The following is a 7,606-nucleotide window of genomic DNA, read 5'->3' on the forward strand; positions in this document are numbered from 1 at the left end:
ATAAAAGGATCAGTTACCCTAATATAGTCATCTTGAGAAAGACAGTCTGCACTGGTTACAAATTGGCTTTTTATGGAGAAAATAAGACTGTTCCTAACCTATTGCACTGATATTATATTTTGTTAATATTTTATGAAATAAAAGTCCTCCCATTAAGGGTGGCAAATTGCTTTATAATTATAGCACTTCGCACACTAGAATGACTGCTTCATTTTATGGAAAAAAGCTCAAAATACAATTCCATTATCATCCAGTGTCTTTTCATCCTTCTAAAGGATTCAGCAGAAAGCACTGTTATATGCGTCTCAAATCTCTCCTTTTCCAAATATTAGTTCAATTTAAAGAAAAGAAAATTATGACTCCCGTTCCACACTGCTCACTGCTAATGAAATAGTTGTGTACAGTGACCATTTGTACCTAGATCTAAACGAATCAAATGAACAAAGTGAACAACTATAAAATATGGACCTTTCAAATTCCACATGCAAAGGTTGATTTATATCAGTATGAGCACTGAGTTAACTCAAGTGGTTTAGAAACAGATTTAGTTAAATCTGTGCAACTCCCCGGTGCAGTCTCTCTTAAATCAGTTTAAGAGAACCTTAAATCAATTTAGCCTGATGTGGTTTATAGATCTGAATTGGTTTCTAGACCAATTTAGTTAAAATAGGTATCCAAGTTGTAATCAGACAGTCTCCCAGTCAATCACTTTGATCTTAGTCCAAACCAGGACACTTTTGCAGCACTCACATTTTTTTTTTCATCTTTCCTCTTGGAAGATTTTGATGGCACCATTAAAGTCTTCTGCTGGAAAGCATCAACAGTCTGGCATATGCACAATCTTGTCTCCTACCTGAACACCCCAATGCTAGTTTGGGTGCCTAGGCCTGCAAACTCAAAGGTTATTTGATTTCCAGTGGGGTGCTATGTTTGTCTGCTGGAAGATCATCACTGCAGCACCATCAGTACTGCACCACCTAGATTGCAAATGAAAACTCAACTGACACATATTACCGGGAAATGCTGTCAGGAAAATATTCTAATTCTAGAGGTATTAATTCTAAAATACTCTAATTTAGTCAGATATGATGCAGAAACAGCTATTGATCATAAAAAACAAACAAACAAGCCTCCCTCTCCCCACTCCCCTCAACTGTAAGAACTTTGTGGAACAACCTCTAGAGACAATATAGACTTCTCGCTCACAAACAAAGCAACATTAAAACAGAGAATCACCCAAAACTCAACCCCAAGCAGAGGTGCTTTGAACATCAATAAGCTTGAAATGTAGCCTTTTGATGCTGAAGATTTCAATCAATTTAAATGTCAGAGCGGGAATGAACTGATTGTGCTGACACAAGCCCGAGACTTAAGGACAGAAAAGGATCAAGAAACTCCAGTTCTCCAGTACTGTGAACCCTTCCCAAACACTACATAATATATAAACCCCTCTATATATCAGGTTTGGTTTGGTTTGGTTTTTTTCCTCTCTAGGCATAGAGAATAAATTTACTCTTCTTTTTTAATTGGTCTTTTTTCCCCCCTTTTGATTAATGCCAAAACATCTTGTCCTACAGTTTCTCATTTTACACGTTTAATTGCTAACCAGTGAACTTCAGTGCTTGAGGAAGGTGCAGGATGCATCTTCTGCATCTGCAGGATAAATGTAATTTCCTCTATATGTGTGGAGCATTGTCCCTGCACCACATATGTTTAATAAAATCTGGTATTTATTTGCCAAGAAGATGCAAAAATAAGTTGCCTTTAACTCTTCCACTTCAGTTATGTGTTATAAATTTCAGCCCTTTAGTGCTAGTTCACCACACAGAAACACTTGGTTCATTTAAAAAGGTAAAATCTCCCTGCGGCACAACTTGTATGATCAGAGATTGAAGAAAACATGTCATTATTTCTGCTATGAAAATTTGTCTGCCTAGTGGATTTTCATTGAAATATATTTCTGAGTTAAAAAAATATTAAACCCAACAGAAATCTAAACACTGGACTAAGGACATTAAAAGCCAGGAACACTTTTCTATTCCCTCTGACCCTCTCTGTAGAAAAAAATTTAGTTAGGACTTTCTTTTAAAGTAAGCAAACAATATATTACTCAGCCAGGATTTTATGAGGTTATTCTCCTGTGATAATAATTTTACTATCATATAATCACCCAAAGGCATAAGTAAGAAATATTTAGGGTGAAAATATCCATGTCCTATTTTTTTTGCCTGTACTGTGGCAAGATGCTGTTAGTCTCTGTTTTAGGGGACCTTACAGCAAAACTATGAGAGGTGTTGAAAGGACAACCAAGACACTGAGTTGGCAGATGAAGCTGAGGCAGCATCCAGAAGTGTAGGAAACTTGCCTTTGTGAGTGCTTCAAGTGAGCTGTGAAGGTCTCTGTTACTTTAGATGGTCTGTTACTGTCAGGGACAGATTCCAGTGGGATTTTGATTCTTAGTAGAACTCCAGGATCCCCGTGTGCTGAGTGTGGAAGGGATATCAATGAAGGAAGAGGTCCTTACCCATTTAGATTATTAGAATGAAAACCAAAGATCAGTTACTATTTTGGTTTAAATACACCCCTACACAAGACACTTCCACGTCTCATTCTTTGTTGCATTTAAAGACTGGAATATGAATGGCTTCAGATTTCAGTTGTAGTGGGGAGGAACAGAGGGGTTTGAGCCATCCTGGTAACAGTTGGAAACAGAAAGAGGGACAAGGGATTTTTTTCCAGTCTTGTTCTAGCCTGAAGCCCCCCTTCTTACATGGTATCTGAGCTCTGGGATGACATCACTGCAATGTGAACCCAGACCTTTCCCTCATTCCCAAATTCTATTACACACTACAATTTTTACACACAAGGACCCCTCAATTATTTCTGCACTGGCTCTGTACCAACATAAGCACTGGCAAAAATTCAAAACATTTTCCAAGGAATGATTAATCGTGTAAGTGTTCTGAGATAGACAAAAAATATTCCCTCATTTGAATTGCCCTCTCAGGGTCTTGCTCGCTGAGATGACTTTGCAAAAAGTTTACAGAACATCTTGGCTGATTTCAAACAGAAACTTCAGGCACACAACACTCCAGCCAACAGTCAGAAGCGGGTTAAACAGACAGCTTTCTCTTGCCTTCCCTCATGCAACCTTGAGCTTTTATTTTTCTGCAATCAGAAGTGGTTTTGCAGGCAGCCACAAAGCCTTGTCAGCTTTAACACGCTGTAATGCAGCACATGTTGTGCAGCAAGAGGCCACCCTTCTGCTGCCAACCCGGGAGGGTCCCAGAGCTGCTGGGGGGCACAGGAGGCACTGCCCCAGGCAGACCCAAAGCCTTCCCTGGCCAGCCCTCCTGCCTTCCCACTCCTGTGGCCTTTTGTGAGTGACTTGTGCTGACCCAAGCTTTAATCTGACACTAAGGGCCTGGTGGCTCATTCATTAGTACATACTTAACATAAAACGTGGGAATGAGTCTTTACTTTCGGGAAGGTGATCATTCTGCTGTGTGTACTCTGTGTGCTTTCACAGCACTTGAGCCTCAGATAAAAACACACCTCCTAAAAATAGTTGGTGCATTAGAGGGAATACATGGACTTCTTATCCAAACACAAGTCTTTTTCACAGTTTAGTCTTATTACTTATCTTGCTTGTGCTCCCCAGCATTTTAAATAGGAATTGCTTTGGTACCAGTCAAATAAACCAAAGTATGGAGAACCAAAGCTGCTGTAGTGTTATAGGTGGATCCTCCTGGGAAAGGTCAGCTGATGTCTGCTCCTTTCTGATTTTTTTAATCTTTTTATTTTCATTCTAATGACATAGCTTTTGCTGCTATAAACAAAAAGGTGATACAAATGCATATTGAAATGCAGCACGCTACATTTCCCAGCTCCTTTCAATTGCATAATAATTCAACAAAATGTCAAAATGCTACTCTTGAGAGTCTCCAGCTTCCAGCAGAACAAAGAACAGGAACAGCTCATATCATTTAAGTCAGTCTTACTTTACCTTTATGTTCTGTGTTGCTTATATCCCATTACAAAAAAACTTCTGCACCTCTTTAAATATTGTTTGTGAAAAGAATATATATATATATACACACATATATATATACATAAATACATATATATATATATATGGATACTGTGACACTCCAAAGTAAATATTTTTACTTTTTGGTAGCTGACAGTGTATCAGAGCCTACAGGGTTTTTCTCACCCTTTTGTTTCCTGTTCTCATTAAAATATTTTTTAATGAAAATGTCATTGTCATGTCATGTCATTTCACCCACAGTCAACTCTCAGATGCTCATTACTCTTATTCTTGAGACAAATGTTTGTCTAAGAACAAAAAACCTTTTTCCCCTTAGGAGAAGTAGGTTAGTATAAAAAAATACACATAAACTAACTCATCAGCAAACCCCATTCATGTCAGGGTATTGTTTCCAAGGTTATAGTATTAATTAAATACCCTAAAATTGCAGCATTCACTTAATTCTAAGCATTATCTTCAATTTTCTTCAGTATATATTTGTATTTTGAAAGGAACCTTTACTTAATACACCGAACAAGACCATGGAATTCTAAAAGCAAAGATTAGAAATTAAAGAAAATTTGATTTGAGATGGATGCAGAAAAATGCAGATTCATGGAACCAAAGTACATGTAAGAAGTCAAAGGCTGGCAATGCTAGCCAATGCTCTAAACTCAACTGGTTAATTAATGTTTTTCCAATCATCATTATCCCTAAATGAATCTCCACAGCAATTATTAATCCCTAGCTAAATTATTAGCACACACACACATATGTATTCATCCTAATCAAAAGAGTCATGCAATTGAGAATTGAAAGCACGAAAGGACAAATACCAGAAGCAGGTTGAATTCTTGGGATGCTGAGGCTTTGTATCCCAACTTCATCAGCCAGAGAAAACCCAGCTAAGCCTGGAAATACACATGTAGCTTGATTCTGCCACCTGCAAGTAAAGGTGCCTAACCACAAAACTTAAATGCAAAATGTTTGAGGTGTTTTAGAGTGGCCCACTCGATAAGGTTTAATCACAGCAATGAGTTGTGGGCTTTGCAGGTCGTTTTTCAGACCGTGAAAAAAACTGCTTGTACCACCTGGGGACATGTTTGTTAGGGCAAAAAACTTGCACAGTTTGAGACAAAAATTTACTATCTTAGTTCTAAATTACCTACACTTATAAAGACTACTGATTTCAAAAAGCACAGTTAATGTAGCTACATATTTGAGTTCATTCCTCAAGGCCACAAATATGGGTCCTGTCCTAACATGCACACTTTTGGGGAGATAACCCTCTTTTTTATTTTGGTCAGGAGCTCATTTCTGACCTGTGCCTGTTGGGAAAGAAAGGGCAAGGAAATATTCTTTTTTTTCTGACAGTAATATTCCCAGTAAGAAAAACGTTCAAACGCTACCTTAAAATTGGCAGGTTATTTAAATTATTGCCTCCTGTAAGTTTATCAGTTGCAAAACAGAAAGTCAGTCACCGCTTTTGAAGTCTGTAAGTTGAAACCTTTCTTCTCAGAGGCTTTTGGGTCACGGCACGGCCCAAAACAAAATAAAGGTGTAGGCAATTATGAAACAGAAACTTCAATTCAGATTCCATCTTTCTGATCCACAAAGGCCATTTTTTCCCCCAGTGCTTTCCTTTAAGCCAAGTAATTAGCGCTTCATGAGAGATCCTAATGGTAAAACTGCAGCTCCATCTGTGACTGTTTATACAAATTACATACCTCATCATGTATTACTGGTGATGCAAAAGAGAAAGATGTGTATTGCATATTCCTATATTTGGTATGATGCTTTTAAGAGCTGTATTTTGTTTACAGAAGAAAGAAGCATTGCCAAAACAGCGATTCCAGAAGTAGCTGTAAATTACCACCAAAATTAAAGTAGCAAGACTATTTTTTTTCCAATACGTATCTAAATACCACTTTCTCAGGCCCTCCCTTACAACCTTCACAAGAGAGGTAAATAATATTTTTTGTACTAAGAAGGAGGTAAAGTGCCTCGAAAAATAAATACATAAAGAAAGGAAACCTTCCTTTTCCCTCTCTAACAGCTTTCTGCAGCTTGATTTTGAAACATTGGGGGAAAAAAAAACCCAAAAAAGAAACTGTTAGTTGAAATACTGCTGTATTGCAACAAATAAAACATTTTTATAAGCCTTGAATTCAATGGCAAACACGCAAGCCAGGGGCTGAAGCAAAGGAGGAAGTTTCCCAAGCCTCAGGCTGTGCTGGCAGGGCTGGCACAAGCAGCCTTCCCCCTCTCCACCCCAAAGAGCAAGGTCTTTTGTCTTCTCAGCTGCCTGGGAGGCTGTGTGTAAGCAGTGCCAGTGCCCCCTGGAAGAGCAGCACCGCAGAAAGCTGAGAGAGCACAAGGGGATGCAAAAGATCAGCCCGGCCTGGAAGCCTCTCAAGCCCCACCACCAACAGCAGTGAGCTGTAAAACCGCATCCCTGAGGTTCGCAGATTTGAGCTACAGAATTTATAATAAATCTTGACCGGAGCTGTCAGGCTTCTCGGGCTTTTAAAAGTTGTGATAGACTTATATCCAGATGAGTTTCAAGCACCTTGTTGTTAATACAGAAATGCAGCTGGAGCTTCTTACAACAGAGAGTTTGGCTGATCATTTAAAGTTTGGGTGTAAAGCAAAAGTGCTGTTAATTCACACCATCCTATCCTAACTATCCTTTAACTAATGCCAGATTGGCAGATATCTTCATACCCCAAGAACTTGCTTTGTATCCACATGAGCCTGTCTGAGAGCATCTTGCTGCCAAGCCCTGTAGCTTCAGAAGCAAACCAGTCCCTGTCCGACAAACACACTCCAACACCAACGATGCTTTCCAGTAGCTACACTTCCTCCTACATAGGGGGGTATTTTTACTTGGAGCCTCCTTTTTTAGGCACCAAGTAAAAATACCCCCTCCTCTGTAGGAGGAAGTGCAGTTTGTTTTTTAAATCCAGAGCATGTTTGTCACAGCTAAGTAAACAATGTATAGTTTTTAAAATAATATATACCCAGCCATACTCTCTAACGGGTAAACAGAAATTAAGTTTTAGCATGAAAAAGGCCAAAGTACTTCCCCATGGCTCCCATCTCCATTTTGGGCCCCACAGGGGCTTTGCCCCCCCGTCCAGAAGAATCCTAACGACTTTAACACACCACCCCAGAGAAATGACACCATTTCTGACAGAGATCAGACTTGAAATTCAAATAAGTTTTAACAAAAGGCATCTAAAAAAAAGCAAAGTTCTTCCCTCGTCCCTCCTCAGGTGTGCTAAGCCAGCGAGGAGTGACGGGGATGTGGGGGCTGCTCGGTGCCCTGATGGCAGGGTGGGCCCTGAAAAAATGAGCTCCCTCAATTTCCATGGAGCCTCGGAAATTTGTGATGCCCTCCCCACACGGGCAAAATATCTGCTGAGAGATGGGGGCAGGGTCAGCCTCACTGTGCAAACCGAGAGGGAGGCGGAACCACAGTCACTGGGAGCCTCTCCCTCTTCCCCACAAGAGTTATCAGACAGCACAAACTCCATTTCAGTCACCGATCTTACTAAGTCACGGGTGGTCTACTAT

The sequence above is a fragment of the Neopelma chrysocephalum genome, unplaced genomic scaffold (assembly GCF_003984885.1).
Source record: "Neopelma chrysocephalum unplaced genomic scaffold, ASM398488v2 Primary Assembly neopelma1_323, whole genome shotgun sequence".
In the NCBI taxonomy this organism is placed as follows: domain Eukaryota; kingdom Metazoa; phylum Chordata; class Aves; order Passeriformes; family Pipridae; genus Neopelma; species Neopelma chrysocephalum.